This window comes from Globicephala melas, chromosome 16 (genome assembly GCF_963455315.2).
Source record: "Globicephala melas chromosome 16, mGloMel1.2, whole genome shotgun sequence".
In the NCBI taxonomy this organism is placed as follows: domain Eukaryota; kingdom Metazoa; phylum Chordata; class Mammalia; order Artiodactyla; family Delphinidae; genus Globicephala; species Globicephala melas.
In genome coordinates, this window is record NC_083329.1 from 73192171 (window position 1) to 73212437 (window position 20267).

A 20267-nucleotide genomic window follows, 5' to 3' on the forward strand; every position below is an offset into this window, starting at 1 on the left:
TATAATTTGATTTCACAACTTTCAAAGTATTTTCATATTAGTATAATTACTTGATATTTATTTACTGATTCAACATATATTTTGAATTTTACTACTGTTCTGGCACTTCTCCAGGAACTGAAGCTTCCAACCGGGTAATGCAAAGCTCCTGCCTTGAATGGCTGATATTATGATGGGGACAAGTAAGAATGGCTGATATTATGATGGGGACAAGTAAGAAATAGATGGTATAATATTTCAAGTATTGATTGACAAATGTAGTGAAGACACATATAGTGGCTGAGATGTAGAATGATGGGGTAGAGAGACTGCTTTCTTAGATTGGGAGGTTAGAGTTGGTCAGTGTTAGAAACATAGGTTTAAAACATTTGCATGACATAGTGATAAATTTCCCTTTGCCCTTTTTCCCTCGTTAAACTGAGCCAATGAAGTCAAATACATCCCCAGGTTTCAGATTAGAGCATAATTTATGAAGAGTGTCTCTTATCTAGAACCAGTTGCTCTCGTTCCAAGAAATGTGTCTCCTCTACATCTTTGTATAAGTTAGTTATAATAAGATTAAGTGTCTGATTAGGAGAATTACTTATCCGGCAATAATAGAATAAAAGAATGTTTTTACTGCCACTGAATGTTAGGGTTGAAAAACTGAAAACAGTGGCTGAACAGACGAAAGGCACTATGATTGGAAAGGGTCTTAATTCTGTGTTTGTTAGCATTGAACATAAATGTGAATGTCAGTAGTTTCTAGAACCTAAATAATGCATTGAATTTGTGGCCACCTGAAATCTGGATTCAAATGCAATCAAAGCTTAACAAAGTCTTTGTTGTCTCCACTGCAGTAGCTCTTCTAAAAGCCCTGCAACGTTCTGCAGTTATTTGTTATGCAGTTTTACCAATAAACAAAGGGAACTAGTGTTCTGTTCTACTCCAATCAGACTACAAAAGAGAATAACAAGTACCTCCAAGCAATGTTTACCAAATTAAAATGAACCACTGAAGTTGAAGTTTAGTAAACAATGGGAAATAAACAAATCATATTTTAAAAATTGAGTAGCAGTTTTAACTTTTTTCCTGTCATGTAGGACGTCTTGTAGTTTCATGGGTAAAGTCTTGAGAGCGATTACTTGCCTTCAAGTTCTTAATAAACTAGTAAAATATTAATATATTAACTTCTAATGATCAACATTGGAATTTTCCGCAGTGAGAGTCTGAAGCCATCCCCCTTCCGCCACAGAGTGCTTGGAGAACCAGTTTTGCCGCTAGAGCTGGGTGGAGTTCGCTGTATTCTATTTTTTCATCCATGGTGACTAAGACCTTCTAGGCTCCTAGGCTTGGGCAGAGTGGGATGCACCGCATCTCAGTTCCATATCTAAATTGGCGCACCTGCCTTGGGAAAGAGGCACTGCTTCTAAAAACTGAAATAGTGCAAACATGGTGCCCAGCAGCGATGTAATGACCCAGGTGTGGCGCTCAGAGCACATACACACCTGTCCCAGAAGAGGGGCGAGGGCAGATCCCAGAAGCAGGAGCTGAAGCCGGCCCAGAGCCGGAAGAAAAGAACACAAAATTATGAACATAATATGTTTGTGTGAAAGTTTATATTTCTTTAGAATGACAAAGCAAAATAATTGCAAAATTTTAAAAGCTGACAACAAAATTTCAAGGATAACAAATATAAAATTAATTGCCTTTTAAAATATCAATCTTAGTGATTAACTGCATAATCATAGCCACTGCTTCCTATGATAGTGATTTAGAATATTTTATTTTATTTTATTTCTTTTGGCCGCACCTGCTCAGCTTGTAAGATCTTAGCTCCCCGACCAGGAACTGAACCCGTGCCCTTGGTAGTGAAAGCACAGAGTCTTAACCACTGGACCACCAGGGAGTTCCCTGGAATATTTAAAATCTGAATATGTAAAATTAGAATCATTTCTATGAGAAAGAATGTAAGATAACTGTGTCTTCTAGCATGACTGACCCACTCTTTAAAATTTTTTTTTACTAATAGTTTAGAAAACTCGCTTTCAGCTTCACAATGTATTACCGCTAATGTCCTGTAAAATTCTGGGGTGTTGTCAAATTCGGGAAAACGTCTATTGAGGGTTTTTCACGTAGGAGCAGCAAGATTTCAGAGTGTTTCACGTTTTGCTTCACGGCGCCCAAATACTCTTTGAATCGACGATGCTCTTTGACCACATTGCTGCCACCAAGCCTCCAGAGGCCTTGGATGGGGCCCTGGGACCAGGTGTGGGGAGCGGGGAGGTGTGGAGCCTGAATAGAGCATGTGTGTAGCTCTGGCCGTGGCAGGCGCGGGCGGGGGGCCCTGAGGAAGGGACCCGGGTGTGACGGAACAGATGTCGGGGAGGCCCCCAAGTGTGGGGAGGGGCCTGACCTTGAGGCGGGGGGCTGGGACGTGTGGGTGGGCCGCCAGGGCTTGGGCGGGGCAGGGGTGTGGACTGCGGAGATCGGGATAATGCAGAGGCACTAAAGAGGGTCTCAGGTGTGGGTGGAGGCCCAGGTGTGGGCGGGCTGGGCTCGTGAGGGAGCTCGGGCGGTGAGGTGGGAGGGGCTCGGGGCTGTGGGTGGGAGCTGGCCTTGGGCGGAGGGCCGGGTCGTGGGGCCGGAAGCCCCTCAGAGCGTGAGGAGTGGCTAGAGTAGGGAGGGGGTACTTTGAGGCGTTGTGACGGTGGGAGATGGCAGGAAATGAGGGAGTCTGGGCGCAGATGGGGAACTCAGCTTGGGGGGCTGGCGGGGAAGGGGCATCTGGCAGTGGATGGAGGCCTGGGCAGGTGAGGCTGGAGCGTGGGACCCTAAGCTTCAGCTTCAGCAGCTTCTGTAGTGCAGAAATGTTCCCACCGGGACTGTTTTTAATAGAAAAACACTAGAAACAACGTTAATCTCCACTGACCACTGACGGGAGATAGATAAGTACACATTTTTGTGGGTTAGAACTTTATTCCACAGTGAAGCGAGTGAACTAGTACGTATATGTACATGGGTTAAGGTGAATACCAGCGAATCAAATGAAACAAAGTTGTAGAGGAAAAACATTTATATATAGCCCAAGTCTGTACTGCCTAGTAAAACTATAAATGAAACTACTAGAATAGATAACAATTTAAAAAGTAAGGGCTCACAGTGGTTGAGAGTCCGCCTGCCGATGCAGGGGACACGGGTTCGTGCCCCGGTCCGGGAGGATCCCACATGCCGCGGAGCGGCTGGGCCTGTGAGCCACGGCCGCTGAGCCTGCGCGTCCGGAGCCTGTGCTCCGCAACGGGAGAGGCCACAACAGTGAGAGGCCCGCGTACCGCAAAAAAAAAAAAAAAAAAGTAAGCGCTCAATTCAGCCTGGAAGACTTTCTTACCTACCTCTGGAGGCAAGAAAGGGAGGCTCCACCTGTCCCAGTAACAATGGGTCTGTTAAACTGGGTGCCGTCTGTTCACTGTGCACTTTTTCTTGCTTTATATTGTGCAAGAAAAGCAGCCTAAGCTCTGTTGTCATAGTTAAGACTCTTCTGGAATGCTGGGTAGGAGGAAGCTCTGAGGGAGCAAAGGGACTTTGAATTTGAGGAAAGTGTTTTATGGGAAAGGTAGCTCTGGTTTCTGAAATGGGAATAGAGGCATAGTTCTGAGGAGCTGCAGCCACAGGCTAGGCGGGCTGGGGTTTATGGGGAGGGGTGAAGAGGAAGAGGTAGGGACTAAGTGGTGGAGGGGTAAAGAAACACAGCTGCAGGGACAGGACATTTGAAAGCCACAGTGGCCCCGTCTCACATCTCAGGCCCTTCAGGGGCCTCTCCCAACATTTAATTAGATACTCCCAACCTTGTGAATTTAAGTCACTGTGTCCATTTTACAGAGGAGAAACGGAAATTTGGAGGGATTAAGTGAATTCCCCAAGGCCAGTCTGACTCCAAAATCCTTGATTTTAACTTGGTTCAGTGCCACACTTTGCAATATTAACTCATTGCATCCTCGCAACAGCACTATGAAGTTGACCCTATCAATATTCTATTTTATACTTGGGGAAGTGGAGGCAAGGAGAGCCAGATGGTAAGTGGTAAGATCAGAATTAGAATCCAGAAGGTCAGGGTCCATAATCTAGGCCTCTGGGCCGTAGACATTGGCAGTGTTTGTGGAAGAAACCTGAATGTGGCCTCAGCGTGAGGCTGGGTGGGGGAGGGTAAGAGGAGAATGCAGGAGAACGGTGGATTGAATTTGGGAGTTGAAGTTTCCTACCTTCCCAAGTCCCTCTGCTGTTAACTGACCCCACATTCTCCAGGAGCTTACTAAGTGCCAGCAGGGAGGTGGTCCCGGAATACAGGAGTGAATTTAGCAGATTGCATGGGGCAGATGAGGCCACGAGCTGGCCACAGTGTGTTAGAACAGGTCCCGTTGTCCATCAGCCACGCAGGGGTCTTCAGCAAGCCAGGAAAGGTCATTGGGCCCTCCAAATTCACAGCTCTTTATTAGCCTACTCAGGACAGAGCCAGATGGGAGGAAACCCACTGTCAGTTTTGTTTTCTCCAGGCAAGTGCTATAGAAGTTCTTATGCATAGGAAGATATGCCTAATGTATATGAAGGAGGACTGGGAAATACACACACCAGGAGAAAGAGAAGGACAAAGAGAGAATGGCAGCTTGGTTTTAGAAGCTGTAAAGCTGGACCTACCACAGCAGAAGTAGCAACCCAGCCTGTCCTGGGGAAAACTCTGAAATAAAGCTAATCTGTACCAGTGAATCCCAGAAAGGACTAAGAATTAGAGTGCCCAGGACCTCCTGAAGAGGATGTTCGGATGGGGCTGGAGGACTGCCTGGACGTCCATGGGAACAGCAGGGGTAAGTGCTCTTCCTGTTGGAGATCCCCCACCCACCACCCACCCCCACCCCTGCCCTCAGCCTTCTGTGTCTGTGTCTCTGAATCCTTTGGTATTGCTTTCTGGGTCTGTCTGGGACTCTCTCTCTTTCTGTCTGTCTCTTTCTCTCATCCCTCCGGGTCTCTGCGTTGTTGGCATCTTTATTTCTGTATCTTTGCTATACCCACATGTCTCTCAATGCCTCCCTGCCTTTGCTTCTCTGTGACATTACTGTAGCTCCAGGTGTCTCTGTATCTCCCTCCAAGCCAGGCCCAGAAACTATCCCCCTCAGCCCACAGCCCCACCTGGCGTGAAGCCAGTGGTTAGTTCATCATTTTACCCACCCCAGGGTCTTTTTGGTGGCCTCACCTCTGAGTCAGACAAGAAAGGGTGTGGGATCCCAAGGCGGTTTTCATTTGTGGGAGACAGGCTGGAGTCCACCCCCAGTAGCCACTAGGTGGCAGTCAAGGACTGTTTCGGCCTTGGTTCTTCACCTCTGCAGCTCTCACTGAGCCGACATCCACGTTAGCGGGGAGTAGATTTTGGGTGCAGCAAATTTATTCTAACCTGAAATTTCCTTTAAAAATAAGGAGTAAGGACTTCCCTGGTGGTCCAGTGGGTAAGACTCCGCGCTCCCAGTGCAGGGGACCTGGGTTCGATCCCTGGTCGGGGAAACTAGATCCCGCATGCATGCCCAAACTAAGAGTCTGCATGCTGCAACTAAAAATCCCGTATGCTGCAACTAAGACCCGGCACAGCCTAAATTAATTAATTTTAAAAAATCAGGAGTAAAGAATTCCCTGGCTGTCCAGTGGTTAGGGCTCCTTTCACTGCTGAGGGCACTGGTTCAATCCCTGGTTGGGGAACTAAGATTCTGCAACCCACACGGTGCAGCCAAAAAAAAAAAAAATCTTAAGTATCCCATTAGTTCTCATGACAATTCAAAGGTTTATAAAGTTACCAGGGTGCCACATGTTCCTTTGTTGGGCCTCAGTTTCCTCTACTCTAACTTGGGGTTAATGGAATAATCCACCTGGGGTGGTAATTTGAGATCATCTGGTACATACTTAGTGCCCAGTGCCTATGGAATGCCATTACCATTACATTCTCATATTTCTCATCAGTTCTCACCACTGGCTGGTGCTACCCCCTTGGATCAATGTTCCCACTGGTACCCTCAGCACAGGACTGGACAGAACTGTCCTTGGCTTGACCTGGCTGGAGATTTTGGTGGGAAAAACTTGTCTTCACAACGTACAGGTGCCTTAATAAATACACTTAACTAACCATTAAGTATCTGATTATATATTTATCGAATCACTGTATGTATATTATCTATTGAAGAAAAGGAAAAAAAAGTTATTTTCCTATGTATATAGTGTCCATTTAAACATTATATTTATCTAACCACTATATATGCAAATGGCTATCTTTACCAATCTACAGAGATAAATGGGTACATATTTGCATATATATACTATTTCTCCACTTAGAATTAATTTAAGCACTATTCTACAATTTTTATTCATTTTTTTCAATATTTACATAACCACATAGTTTTTATTAAACCAGTAGACATTTTATATTTGTCTAACCACATAATTTTTATTAAACCCATCTACATTTCTGTCTCTAGGGAGGTAAGACGTGTAATACATTTCTTGCATAGCTGGCAGTCAGAATCCTTCTGTTTCATAAAATGTTTTATACTGCGTGCTTCATATCGCTGACGTGTGCACCTTTCCAATGCTCTTCGTGAGGACCTATTCCACACAGGCTGCTGCTTTTGGCCATTATGAGCAGTTGTCTTCTGCAGGACCTGGTGGCCACTATGATCCAAACAGAGTTTGTGGTCAGAGGGTCCCAGCCTAGGGAAGTATGGTGAACCATGGTTTTCTCATCTGTGAAATGAACATGAGAGTTAGGATTCTGATCATCATTTGACACATAGGGGTTAGTATCTATAGATGTCTATGTCACTCCAAATTCATCTGTTGAAACCTAATTCTCAGTGTGATGCTATTTGGAGGTGGGCCTTTGGAAGGTGACTAGTTCATGACGATGAACCCCTCATGATTGTCATTAGAGCCTTTATAAAAGAGACCCCAGAGAGCTCCCTCACCCCTTCCACCATGTGAGGACCAGTGAAAAGACAGCTGTCTGTGAACCAGGAAGCAGGCTCTCACCAGACAATGAACCTGCCAGCCCCTTAGTCTTGGCCTTGCCAGCCTACAAAACTGTGAGAAATAAATTTGGCAGTCCCAAATTTATTTCTAGGGTAAAAATCCTTCTGTTAATGAATTTGTGACTTTAAAAATGATTACTTAAATGAAATTTTTTATTGAAGTATAATATACCCATAGAAAAGTGCCCCTAAGTGTCCAGCTTGATGAATCTTTATAAAGTGAGCACGCCTAGGTATCCAGCACCCAGCTTAAGAACCAAAATTACCGGTACCCAAAGGCCCCTCCTGTCCCCTTTGATTCAGCCCCAGTAACCACTCTCTCAACTTCTATCCAATAGTTTCATTTTGCTGGCTTTTGAACTTCATATAAATGGGATCACACAGGATGTAGTGTTTTAGGCATTTGTGAGCTTTTCCCATGCAATCGAGGCCTTTTTATTCTCCTTACTGTTTGGAATTGTATTGGTGTATATACTTCAATTTATCTGTTTTCCTGTTGATGAACATTTAGGCAGTTCCCAGATTTGGGCTCTTGAGAATAGTGCTGTTAAGTGAACCTCTGCCCACCTTTCCCTTGGGTATGTTCCTGCTAGTGAAATGTGAGTCATAGGACCACAGGATTTGCATGGATTCTACCAAACAGGTTCCAAGTTGTTCCAATTCACACTCCCCTGGAGAGTTCTGGCTGCTCCCCACCACGGGCGTGGCATTTTCCAACATTTTCTAAGCTCTTTGGTAGGCATTGCTTGTGCTTTTAATCTGCATTTCCCTCATGACTAATGCAGTGGAGCTGCTTCTTGGTCATTTGCCTCTCCTCTTAGGAACGGTCTGAGTCTTCTGCCCCTTCTCCTAGATGGTCTGTCTTTCCCTTTGATTTGTAGCAATTCTGTAGGTATATTCCAGATACAGGTCCTATGGGTTGCCTTCTCACTCTCTTAATGGTATGTTTTTTTAATAAATTTATTTATTTTATTTATATATTTTTGGCAGCGTCGGGTCTTCGTATCTGTGCGTGGGCTTTCTCTAGTTGCTGCGAGCAGGGGCTACTCTTCATTGTGGTACGCAGGCTTCTCATTGTGGTGGCTTCTCTTGTTGTGGAGCTCGGGCTCGAGGCACGTGGGCTTCAGTAGTTGTGGCTCGCAGGCTCTAGAACGCAGGCTCAGTAGCTGTGGCGCACCGGCTTAGTTGCTCTGCGGCATGTGGAATCTTCCCAGACCAGGGCTCTAACGCGTGTCCCCTGCATTGGCAGGCGGATTCTTAACCACTGCTCCACCAGGGAAGCCCCTAATGGTATTTTTTGAGGAAGAGAAATTCCTAAGTTGAAAATATTCAGTTTGTCAATTTTTTCTTTTATGATCAGTATTTATTTATCACCTGCCATTTAAGAAATCTTTGCTTGGACTTCACTGGTGGCACAGTGGTTAAGAATCCGCCTGCCAGTGCAGGGAACACTGGTTCGATCCCTGGTCTGGGAAAATTCCCACATGCCGCGGAGCAACTAAGCCCGCGTGCCACAACTACTGAGCCTGTGCTCCGCTCTAGAGCCCGTGAGCCACAACTACTGAGCCCGCGAGCCACAACTACTGAAGCCCGCGAGCCTAGAGCCCGAGCTCCGCAACAAGAGAAGCCACCGCAATGAGAAGCCTGCGCACCACAATGAAGAGTAGCCCCCGCTCCCTGCCACTAGAGAAAGCCAGTGCGCAGCAGCGAAGACCCAACGCAGCCAAAAAATAAATTAAAAAAAAAAAGAAATGTGTTTATTTTAAGGTCCTGAAGATGTTCTCCTCTGTTTTTCTCTTAAAGGTTTTTTCTATTTTTTTTAACCTTCACGTTTAGACCTGTTCTCCATCTGGAATCTATTTTGCATCGTGTCAGGAGTCAAGGTACATTTTTTTCCCATATGGAAATCCAGTTGGCTCACTATTGTTCATTGAAAGGTAAATCTACACATATTTTCCCCTTTAACAGATTTACGATGCTCCCTTCTTTTTCTGTTAAGCTAAGTGTTTTATGTATCATAAGTGGATATTTTAATTTTGTAAAATACTTTTTCCTGCCTCTGTCTGTTATTGTGATGAATTGCATTTATTGATAGTCAAATGAATCCATTTTTGTACACCTGTAATAAACCCCACTTTTTATTTTTTTAAATTTTTTATTGTTTACATTTTTAAAATTGAAGTATAGTTGATTTACAATGTGTTAGTTTCAGGTGTACAGCAAAGTGATTCAGTTATACATATGTATATATCTATTTTTTTCAGATTCTTTTCCTTTATAGGTTATTACAAAATATTGAATATAGTTCCCTGTGCTATACAGTAGGGTCTTGTTGGTTATCTATTTTATATATAGTGTAAACCCCACTTTTTAATTTCATTTATTTATTTATTTTTTTGGCCACCACTGGGCGGCTTGCAGAATCTTAGTTCCCTGGCCAGGGATTGAACCTGTGCCCTCCGCAGCGGAAGTGCAGAGTCCTAACCACTGGACTGCCAGGGAATTCCCAGGTTGTTTGTTTATTTGATGTTGAGTTGTATGAGCTGTTTATATATGTTGGATATTAACCCCTTATTGGTCATATCATTTGCAAATATTTTCTCCCATTCTGTAGGTTGTCTTTTCATATTGTCCATGATTTCCTGTACTGTGCAAAAGCTTTTAAGTTTAATTAGATCTCACTTTTTTGCTTTTATTTCCTTTGCTTTAGGAGACATATCCAAAAAAATATTGCTACGATTTATGTCAAAGAGTGTTCTGTCTATGTTTCCCTCTAGGAGTTTTATGGTTTCCGGTCTTACATGCAGGGGCTGCTCTTGGAAGAGCAGGGGCTGCTCTTCGTGGCGGTGCACGGGCTTCTCATTGTGGTGGCTTCTCTTGTTGCGGAGTATGGGCTCTGGGGCGCGCGGGCTTCAGTAGTTGTGGCACGTGGGCTCAGTAGTTATGGCTCGCGGGCTCTAGAGTTCAGGCTCAGTAGTTGTGGCACACAGGCTTAGTTGCTCCACGGCATGTGGTATCTTCCCAGACCAGTGCTCAAACCTGTGTCCCCTGCATTGGCAGGCAGATTCTTAACCACTGTGCCACCAGGGAAGCCCCCCTCCCCCGCCTTTCTTTGTGACTCTCCTCGGTGCACACACAGCCCTTTGCGGAGCTCATTGCCCCCTCCCCCACTCCCCCCACCTCCACTGGCCTCTTCATTGTGGCCTCTCTCCCAGCTCCTGTAACAGACTCTATTAGACACTGCCAGGCTCTCAAGCCGCCACGGGGAATCTTCTTCCCTTTCTGGAAATGTCCTTCTAGGAGTGTCTATTTCCACCACACCACTCTCTTTCTGCCCTCCCCCAGCCCCAGCATTGCTGGGGGCCACTTTGTCAAGGCTGTTCCTTGGCTCTCTTCGTTCCTTTTTTTTTTCTGGCTGCGCCACACGGCATGCAGGATTAGTTCCCTGACCAGGGATTGAACCTGGGCCCTCTGCAGTGGAAGCGCGGAGTCCTAACCACTGGGCTGCCTGGGAAGTCCCGGCACTCTTTGTTCTTGACCTCCTGCAGCCTCACCATGGGCAGCGGGGCCTGGCGTTTAGGGATATGTTTTCTGGCGCCAGCTTGGGTTCAGGTCCTGACCAGCCACTTCTTGGCTGCGTTGTTTTGGGCCCATCACTTCCTTTGGGAGGAGGCTCCTTTCCTGACAGTGGGAGATGAGTACACACCTCCCCGCAGGATGGCCCCGAGGATGAGCTGAGGCGGAGGTGCCCGGCTGCTGGCACTCAACACACGGGTGTTTTATCGGGAGGACTTTGTCTCCTGCCTGACACGCTCGCTGCTGGCTCTCTGATGGACTGACTTTGGGCTAGTCCCAGCCTCTCTGACTGCCCCTTCCCTCAGAGAACACCCAGACAGCAGGAGCTATTTTTATACCGTTGTACTGATCAGTGGAGGCACCGAGAGACCCGGACCACGGCCAGGGCCACACAGCTGATAGCGGTAGATCCTACATCAAAAACTGGCCCCTTGGTTCCAGGGCACCTCTTCTCTGCTGTGCTCCAGGCTCACCCCAGGTGCACGGCCCTCTCTTCAGCCCTCACTCCACCATTTAGTAAGGCCTCTGTGTAGACATAGCCAAGGCTCCACCCCAGCCCTTGGATCCGAGCCTCCTGGATACACTCATCCAAAGCCCTGTGGGTGCCCTCCACGGGCCCTGCCTCAGCCTCCCCAGCTGCTGCTCTGGCCTCTCACATTCCTTTCTACCTCTTGCATTCCTGCTTCCTCATCCTGAAGCTCCTGCAGGTCGTGAAACCTGTGCTCTGGGCCCCTTGCACAGCCCCAGGAAATGCATGCTTGCACTCACTCTGATCTGCCTCTTGCTGTTGCTCTTCTGGTCTTTCTGGCTGAACTGGGTTCAAAGCTGAACTGCCTCAAGCCCACCCTGCAGCCAGTTTCTCTGCCAGCTGCCGCTAGCTGTCTCTCAGATCCCTCTTTCCCCTTATTTCCCGGGGGACTCACCCTCCTCCCACACCTTATCCCTTCACATGTGGACAGTTGCAAAAACTTCCTTGGCCACTCCTCCCCTCCAGGTCAGACGGAGTTTTCTCAAGCATTGCTCTAACCATGTCTGGTCCCTGCTGGAAACCTCCCGTAGCTTCCCCCTTCCTCCCCAGTCACGGGTAGTTCCTCAGCTCAGCTCCCTGCCCATTGACCACACCCTGCCTATTCCACCCCATCTCCAGCTTCTCCCCAACACCCAGCATCAGCTCCAGGCAGCCAGATGCCCGTACAACAGTTCAAACTCGTCATGTGCTCCGTCCGACTGTCTGTTCCCTTCTCTTCTCCACATCACAAGTGCTGCGCGTCAGCCTTGGCCCTCATGGCATTTGGAATTGGAGGTGTGTCCACAGCATTGTGCAGTCCAGGATGGAATGCGCTGGATGAGATATCCAGGGGCAACTGGGGTGCTGGACACTGGGGGATTACAGGGCAGGACTGAGGCAGGAGATAGATGGGCTCCAGGCTAGGCATTAACAACTGGCCTCCTGTTCACATTTCCTGGGGCCGGAGGCAGGTGGGCTCCAGGAGAGATATTTCTGACCAGCCTCGTCTCTCCACTTTGAGATAGAAATGACAGGAGCAGGGTAAATAGCTGGACTTTGTTTCCTGTGGACACTTTAAGACAACAGTTATGTCAGGGACAGAGAGGGGCTAAACCCTATTTGAGTAAAAGATCAAGAAGTCATATATTTCCCATCCCTGGGGCAAGGGAGACATTACACATGCTCAGAAACGCTCCTCACGGGTCAAAAGGCAGGAGGAGCCAGACCATAATAAGTCATGTCACCCCCCCACCCCCCCAGGCCTTTCCGCTAAAATCCATCTTGCTGAGGGGTGCATGCACACACAGCGGAGGGTCGAGAGGCAAATCAGCCACGCGGTCAAAGCAAGCTAATTGGCCAGAGGGAAAACAAAGACCCGGAAGACTGCCCCCTCATGAAGGATTGAAACTTCCCAGAGGCATGACTCTCTTGCTGAGCTTGGCCACGCACCTGTCCACATGTACTCTGCTTTTCTAATAAAGGCTTTACTTTCCTCTCTGCCTTCCATCTCCTTGTCAGAATTTTTTCTTTTCAAGGCAGACAAGGACCCAGGACCCACACTCTAGCCACTGGTCCCTGTGGTCCAGTGGTTAGGATTTGGCGCTCTCACCACCGCAACCAGGGTTTGATCCCCTGTCAGGGAACTAAGGTCTCGCTTCAAGTTGCTGCTCACTGTAAGCTACCGCTCACTGTCGTGTGTGTCCGAAATCGGGACTGGCAGTAGGGGCTGGGATGCACGGTTAGATCCCCTCAGACAGAGGCACTCATGGCCTCAGCTACTGGGAATAGTGACTGCTGCTGACTCTCAGCTGAGTCCCCCTCCAGGAACTGCCATTGGCCAAAGCCACGTCCCCTCCCTTGGGGCAACCCACCTCCAGTGACTTGGCAATGCGGGAGAGTAAAGGCTCCCTTGCCTTAAGGCAGGACATCCCTGACCAGCCAGCCCAGCTCCAGAGTTCTGTGGGCTTGAACAAGGCCACTGGTGCAAAGGCGTCCTGGGCCACACCTCCTCTGCCCATCCTGCTTTCATCCCTGTCCCACAGGTACTGTTCCCAAGAACACTTGCCAATAAACTTCCTGCATGCACGTGGACAGTTCAGTCTTTTCCCCAGGGATCCTGACCTAAGGCAGTTGGCTCCAGGGTGGGTCAAGGAAGCTGACACTACATGGGATTCTGGAGCTTCATTGCCACCTGGCCGCCTGGTGACAACCTCCCCCCCACCAATCACTGGTGCTGGGGGTGTATTGATGCCCCTGGCATGCTGGGAAGAGGTGAACTTGTTAACACTTTCACACGGGGTGAATTAGAATGGGAAAAAAATGCACTGGGGACACAATATATCAGGCTTCTGAGAGGTTCTGGGGAAGGACTAATTATAAGGTCTGAAACCGGGTGACTGCTGTTGAGACCATTGACTGGGAAAAGACAATGAAAAGCTAAGCATGACTCATCACCAACGAACGGATAGTGAAGTGTCAAAGTCAGAGGGCCTTCCAGGCTGTGTTGAAAGAGACTCTATTTCCTGCTGCTAGAGGGCTGAAAATGCTGAGAATCGGGCCCAGGGCTTAATTAGAGCTGGAGCAGACACAGAACTCTCAGCCTTGGCAAGTTTCCCTCCCTGTGTTGGGACAGAAGTTCCCTGAGGCTTAGCATGGGGACATCTGAGCAGACAGTTGTATTCAGATTTCCACGAACCCTCTGCACCTGCAGAAGTGCCTCCCCTCCCCTCAGGCTCCATCCCTCCCCCCTCCTGGCAACAACACCAAGAACTTGAATTGAGACTCAACTAAACTTGGCTGAAGAAGAGTTGGGCTTGGTAAGAAAGGAAAAGGACCAAGCTCTGGAGAGCTTACAGGACTTGGCCAAGGTGACTGGGAGAGTATGTGGTGGAGTCCGGAGGGTGCTGGGTCCAGATGGGGAGGGGGCAGAACCTAAAGTTGTATCAGGCAGAGTTTGTTAATGTGAGAGCACTCTTCCATGATAGAGGATGTAGTATCCTGGGAGGACCCAGGAGATGGTGCCAACACGCTCCTTGGAGCTCCTGGAAGCTTGGAGGAAGCAGTGGAGATGCCAGAGTGCTGTGGAAGACAGTGGAAGAAGTGAAGTGGCCGTGCTAGAGTGGTTCTTTCTACTCACCAGCAGGAGGGCTCGAAGCCATAGAAACCAGGGGGCTGTGCTCAAACTTCAGAGGAAAGGTGGGCTCAATTATGAGAATCAGTGTGGCAGCCGGGGAGACCCGAACTGCAGAGAGTGATGCAGGTGATTGACCAGCAAGTTATCCCCAGGGCCAACACAGATGGACAGCCAGTGAAGTTACTGCTTAATCTACACAATCAACAGAAATCAGAGATGAATAAGCATGAGGCTGAGGGGAGCCAACTCAATAAGTCTCCTTCCTGGACCCCAGTGCCCAAAGGAGAGGCTGGGTCTCCAGTAGGAAGGACCCTGTGACCCCACAGCGGGGTGTGTAGTAATGATTCCCCTGTTCTTCCCCAAAACACCTATGGTTGTTTACTTGAGTTACCATCCACTGCGTGAAAGGGAATCTAAACATTTCAAGGACTGTTGGACACAGAGTCCAAGTTAACATTGATACCTGGGGACCCAAAACATCACTGTGCCCCCTGTTTTTGTTGGGGGCATTTGAGAGCTAGGTGATAAATAGAGTCCTGGCCCAAGTCTGGCTTCCAGTAGGTCCACTGTGTCCAAGGACCCGCCAGAGATCATTCTCCCAGGTGCCGAATGCATGATTGGAATAGACATATCTGATACTCGGAGAACAATCACATTGGTCCCTTGGCCCACTGTGGGTTATGTGCTATCATAGTTGGGGGGAGTCCAAGTGAAAATCTCTGAAATCTGCTTCCCCCAACCCCAAACCTGACCAGAAGACCAAAAAGATGGAGGTTGGTGCTTCCCATCTAATTCCCATTTAATGACCGCTACAAAAACCAGCTAGATCTTGGAGGATGACAGTGGACCACCACTACTCAACCAGGTAGTGGCCCAATTGTAGCTTTTGTGCCAGATGTATTATCTTTGCTGGAGCAGATTACTGTTTTCTTAGTCACACAGTTCACAGCACTTTTGGCAAAATCCACTCCTTACCATCCGGATCTGGAAGGAAGGCCAGGAACAGTGGACAGTCGCTAGTAGTGGACGGTACCATACATGTAAAGTGTTGCCCCAGAGATATGTTAATTCTCCCTCTATCAAGATATAGAGCCAAAGGACCTGGAATATCTGGGCATTCCATAGCCCACCGCATTCATCCACTGTTTGACAGCATCAGTGTCATCAGTTGACTGGCCTAGAAGACCAAGAAGTGTGGAAGGATGTTGGAAGCCTTGTATTCCAGAAGGGTGGAGATGAATTCTACAAAGATTCAGGGGGTCTCACATCAGTGAAGTCTTTTATTCTTATAACTTCATTCAGGTATAGTTGACAGACAATAAACTACCCAAATTTAAAGTGTAAAATTTGAAGAGTTTTGTCATGTGTATATATCCATGAAATCAAGATAATGAACATATCCATCACCTCAAAAGTTTCCTTGGTCTCTCTTATAATCCATCCCTCCCTTTTCACCTACCTCTCAATGCTAGTCCCCAGGCAACCTCTGGTGTGCTTTCTGCCACTATAGATTAGTTTGCATTTTCTAGAATTTTATTTAGATGGAATCATATAATATATACTCTTTTGTTCGGCTTCTTTCCATCAGCATAATTACTTTGAGATTCATCCATGTTACTGTATCAATAGTTCACTCTTTATTGCTGAATAAGATTCCAGTGCATGGATAGGCCATACTTTATTTATCCGTTCTTCCATTGATGGACATTTGAGTTGTTTCTAGGTTTTGGCTATTACAAATAAAGCTGCTATCAATATTAGTGTATAAATCTAGTGTGGATGTATGTTTTCATTAAAGTTGAGTAAATATTAAGGGGTGGAATGACTGAGGCATATAGTATGTGTATGATTTTTTTTAATACAGCAGGTTCTTATTAATCATCCATTTTATACACATCAGTGTATACATGTCAATCCCAGCCTCCCAATTCATCACACCACCACACCACCCCCTGCCACTTTCCCCGCTTGGTGTCCATACGTTTGTTCTCTACATCTGTGTCTCAATTTCTGCCCTGCAAACTGGTTCATCTGTACCATTTTCCTAGGCTCCACATATATGCATTAATATGCGATATTTATTTTTCTCTTTCTGACTTACTTTACTCTGTATGACAGTCTCTAGATTCATCTGTGTTTCTACAAATGACCCAATTTCGTTCCTTTTTATGGCTGAGTAATATTCCATTGTATAGATGTACCACATCTTCTTTATCCATTCGTCTGTTGATGGGCATTTAGGTTGCTTCCATGACCTGGCTATTGTAAATAGTGCTGCAATGAACATTGGGGTGCATGTGTCTTTTCGAATTATGGTTTTGTCTGGGTATATATGCCCAGTAGTGGGATTGCTGGGTCATTTGGTAATTCTATTTTTAGTTTTTTAAGGAACCTCCATACTGTTCTCCATAGTGGCTGTATCAATTTACATTCCCACCAACAGTGCAACAGGGTTCCCTTTTCTCCACACCCTCCCCAGCAATCGTTGTTTGTAGATTTTCTGATGATGCCCATTCTAACTGGTGTGAGGTGATACCTCATTGTAGTTTTGATTTGCATTTCTCTAATAATTAGTGATGTTGAGCAGTTTTCATGTGCTTCTCGGCCATCCATATGTCCTCTTTGGAGAAATGTCTATTTAGGTCTTCTGCCCAATTTTTTTTTTTTTTTTTTTTTTGCGGTATGCGGGCCTCTCACTGTTGTGGCCTCTCCCGTTGTGGAGCACAGGCTCCGGACGCGCAGGCTCAGCGGCCATGGCTCACGGGCCCAGCCGCTCCATGGCATGTGGGATCTTCCTGCACCGGGGCACAAACCCATGTCCCCTGCATCGGCAGGCGGACTCTCAACCACTGCACCACCGGGAAGCCCCGGGTTGTTTGTTTTTTTAATATTGAGCTGCATGAGCTGTTTATATATTTTGGAAATTAATCCTTTGTCCGTTGATTCATTTGCAAATATTTTTTTCCCATTCTGAGGGTTGTCTTTTCATCTTGTTTGTAGTTTCCTTTGCTTTGCAAAAGCTTTTAAGTTTCATTAGGTCCCATTTGTTTATTTTTGTTTTTATTACCATTATTCTAGGAGGTGGATCAAAAAAGATCTTGCTATGATTTATGTCAAAGAGTGTTCTTCCTATGTTTTCCTCTAAGAGTTTTATAGTGTCCAGTCTTACATTTAGGTCTCTAATCCATTTTGAGTTTATTTTTGTGTATGGTATTAGGGAGTGTTCTAATTTCATTCTTTCATGTGTAGCTGTCCAGTTTTCCCAGCACCACTTATTGAAGAGACTGCCTTTTCTCCATTGTATATCCTTGCCTCCTTTGTCATAGATTAGTTGACCATAGGTGCATGGGTTTATCTCTGGGCTTTCTATCCTGTTCCATTGTTCTATATTTCTGTTTTGTGCCAGTACCATATTGTCTTGATTACTGTAGCTTTGTAGTATAGTCTGAAGTCAGGGAGTCTGAGTTCTCCAGCTCTGCTTTTTTCCCTCAAGACTGCTTTGGCTATTTGGGGTCTTTTGTGTCTCCATATAAATTTTAAGATTTTTTGTTCTAGTTCTGTAAAAAATGCCATTGGTAATTTAATAGGGATTGCATTGAATCTGTAGATTGCTTAGGGTAGCATAGTCATTTTCACAATATTGATTCTTCCAATCCAAGAACATGGTATTTCTTTCCATCTGTTGGTATCATCTTTAATTTCTTTCCTCAGTGTCTTATAGTTTTCTGCATACAGGTCTTTTGTCTCCCTAGGTAGGTTTATTCCTAGGTATTTTATTCTTTTTGTTGCAATGGTAAATGGGAGTGTTTCCTTAGTTTCTCTTTCAGATTTTTCATCATTAGTGTATAGGAATGCAAGAGATTTCTGTGCATTAATTTTGTGTCCTACTACTCTACCAAATTCATTGATTAGCTCTAGTAGTTTTCTGTTGGCATTTTTAGGATTCTCTATGTATAGTATCATGTCATCTGCAAACAGTGACAGTTTTACTTCTTCTTTTCCAATCTGTATTCCTTTTATTTCTTTTTCTTCTCTGACCGCCATGGCTAAGACTTCCAAAACTATGTTGAATAATAGTGGAAGTTTTTGACTATAATCTCTTCAAATATTTTCTCAGGTCCTTTCTCTCTCTCTTCTCCTTCTGGGACCCCTATAATGCGAATGTTGTTGAGTTTAATGTTGTCCCAGCGGTCTCTTAGGGTGTCTTCATTTCTTTTCATTCTTTTTTCTTTATTCTGTTCTGCAGCAGTGAATTCCACCGTTCTGTCTTCCAGGTCACTTATCCATTCTTCTGCCTCAGTTATTCTGGTGTTGATTCCTTCTACTGTAATTTTCACTTCAGTTAGTGTGTTGTTCATCTCTGTTTGTTTGTTCTTTAATTCTTCTGGATCTTCTCGATCTTTGCCTCCATTCTTTTTCCGAGGTCCTGGATCATCTTCACTATCATTATTCTGAATTCTTTTTCTGGAAAGTTTCCTATCTCCACTTCATTTAGTTGTTTTCCTGGGGTTTTATCTTGTTCCTTCATCTGGTACATAGCCCTCTGCCTTTTCATCTTGTCTTTCTGTGAATGTGGTTTTTGTTCCACAGGCTGCAGGATTGTAGTTCTTCTTGCTTCTGCTGTCTGGCCTCTGAGTATGTGTATGATTAACTTCATAAAAACCCACCAAGTTGTTTTCTAAAGTGGTTGCATCATTTTACCTTCCACCAGTAGCATATAACATTCCAATTTCTCCACATCCTTGCCAAGACTGGCATGGTCAGTCTTTTGACTTTTTTTTTTTTTGGCCACGCTGTGTGGCATGAGGGATCTTAGTTCCCTGACTAGGGATCGAACCCTCACCCTCTGCAGTGGAAGCGTGGAGTCTTTTTTTTTTTTAAGATGTACTTATTTTTATATTTACTTTTGTCTGCGTTGGGTCTTTGTTGCTGTGCGTGGGCTTTCTCTAGTTGTGGTGAGTGGAGGCTACTCTTTGTTGCGGTGCACGGGCTTCTCATTGTGGTGGTGTCTCTTGTTGCAGAGTATGGGCTCTAGGAATGCAGGCTTCAGTAGTCGTGGCACGCAGGCTTCAGTAGTTGTGGCTCGCGGGCTCTAGAGCGCAGGCTCAGTAGTTGTGGCACACAAGCTTAGTTGCTCCATGGCATGTGGGATCTTCCTGGACCAGGGCTCGAACCCATGTCCCCTGCATTAGCAAGTGACTCTTAAGCACTGTGCCACCAGGGAAGTCCAATTTCTGTTCTTTTAAGTCAGTAAGTTTGTGGTAATTTTTTCTGGCATCTCTAGGAGAGTGACAGACGAGATGAGGCAAAGTGAAGACCTGCTGCAGCCGGTGTGTGAAGGTCCGAGTGTCACATTCCCATGGAGGAAGCTTTAGGAGCCATGTAGACAGCAGGCTCATGCACCGGCATCAGCCAGCACTGGCACAATGTGCATGTGAGCAAGGCAGCCATGGTGGCAGGGGTGAGGTGTACATGGACCCAACAGCACAGGCTCCCAGTCACCAAGGCTGGCCTGGATGCCACCATGGCCCACTGTCCAGCCTGCCAGCAACAGAGGATAACACTGAGCCTGCAATATTGCCCTGGTCCTCGAGGAGATGAACCAGCTACTTGGTGGCAGGTTGATTCCTCTGGATCCCTTCACTCTGGAGGACAGTGACCATATTGAGTGTGAGTTTGCCTTCTCCGCTCTCCAAGGACATAGAGAGCATTTAAACCGTCAAGTTATGTGGGATTCTGCATAACTAAGGAATTGGACTAAGGAACCTACTTTACAGCAAAAAGGGTGTGGCAGTGAGCAAGTCCCCATGTACTGGTTCCATCATCTACCATACCCAGCAAGTGCCAGCCCAACGGTAGGCTGGAACCTTTTCATAGGGTGGTTAAGGCATCAGCTAAGAGACTAATCCTGCAAGGGTGGTGTGCCATCCTCCTTAGTCACTCCCATTATATGAGGCTGTGTCACCTCCCAATGTGTAGAGGACCAAGGGGTAAAAGGAGGTGTGGCCCT

The 20267-nt window shown here is 46.3% G+C and overlaps 1 protein-coding gene across 4 annotated transcripts in view; it reads left to right on the top strand.

Moving 5' to 3' along the window:
* Positions 1 to 20267, top strand: part of RASGEF1A (RasGEF domain family member 1A) — a 246915-nt gene that overhangs the window by 40480 nt on the left and 186168 nt on the right. For all 4 annotated transcript variants that reach the window (XM_060286880.1, XM_060286881.2, XM_070043949.1 and 1 more), the window contains 2 exons: positions 4530 to 4838; positions 8844 to 8977. The gene's annotated coding sequence lies outside the window, so the exon portion shown is untranslated. The remainder of the gene's footprint in view (positions 1 to 4529; positions 4839 to 8843; positions 8978 to 20267) is intronic.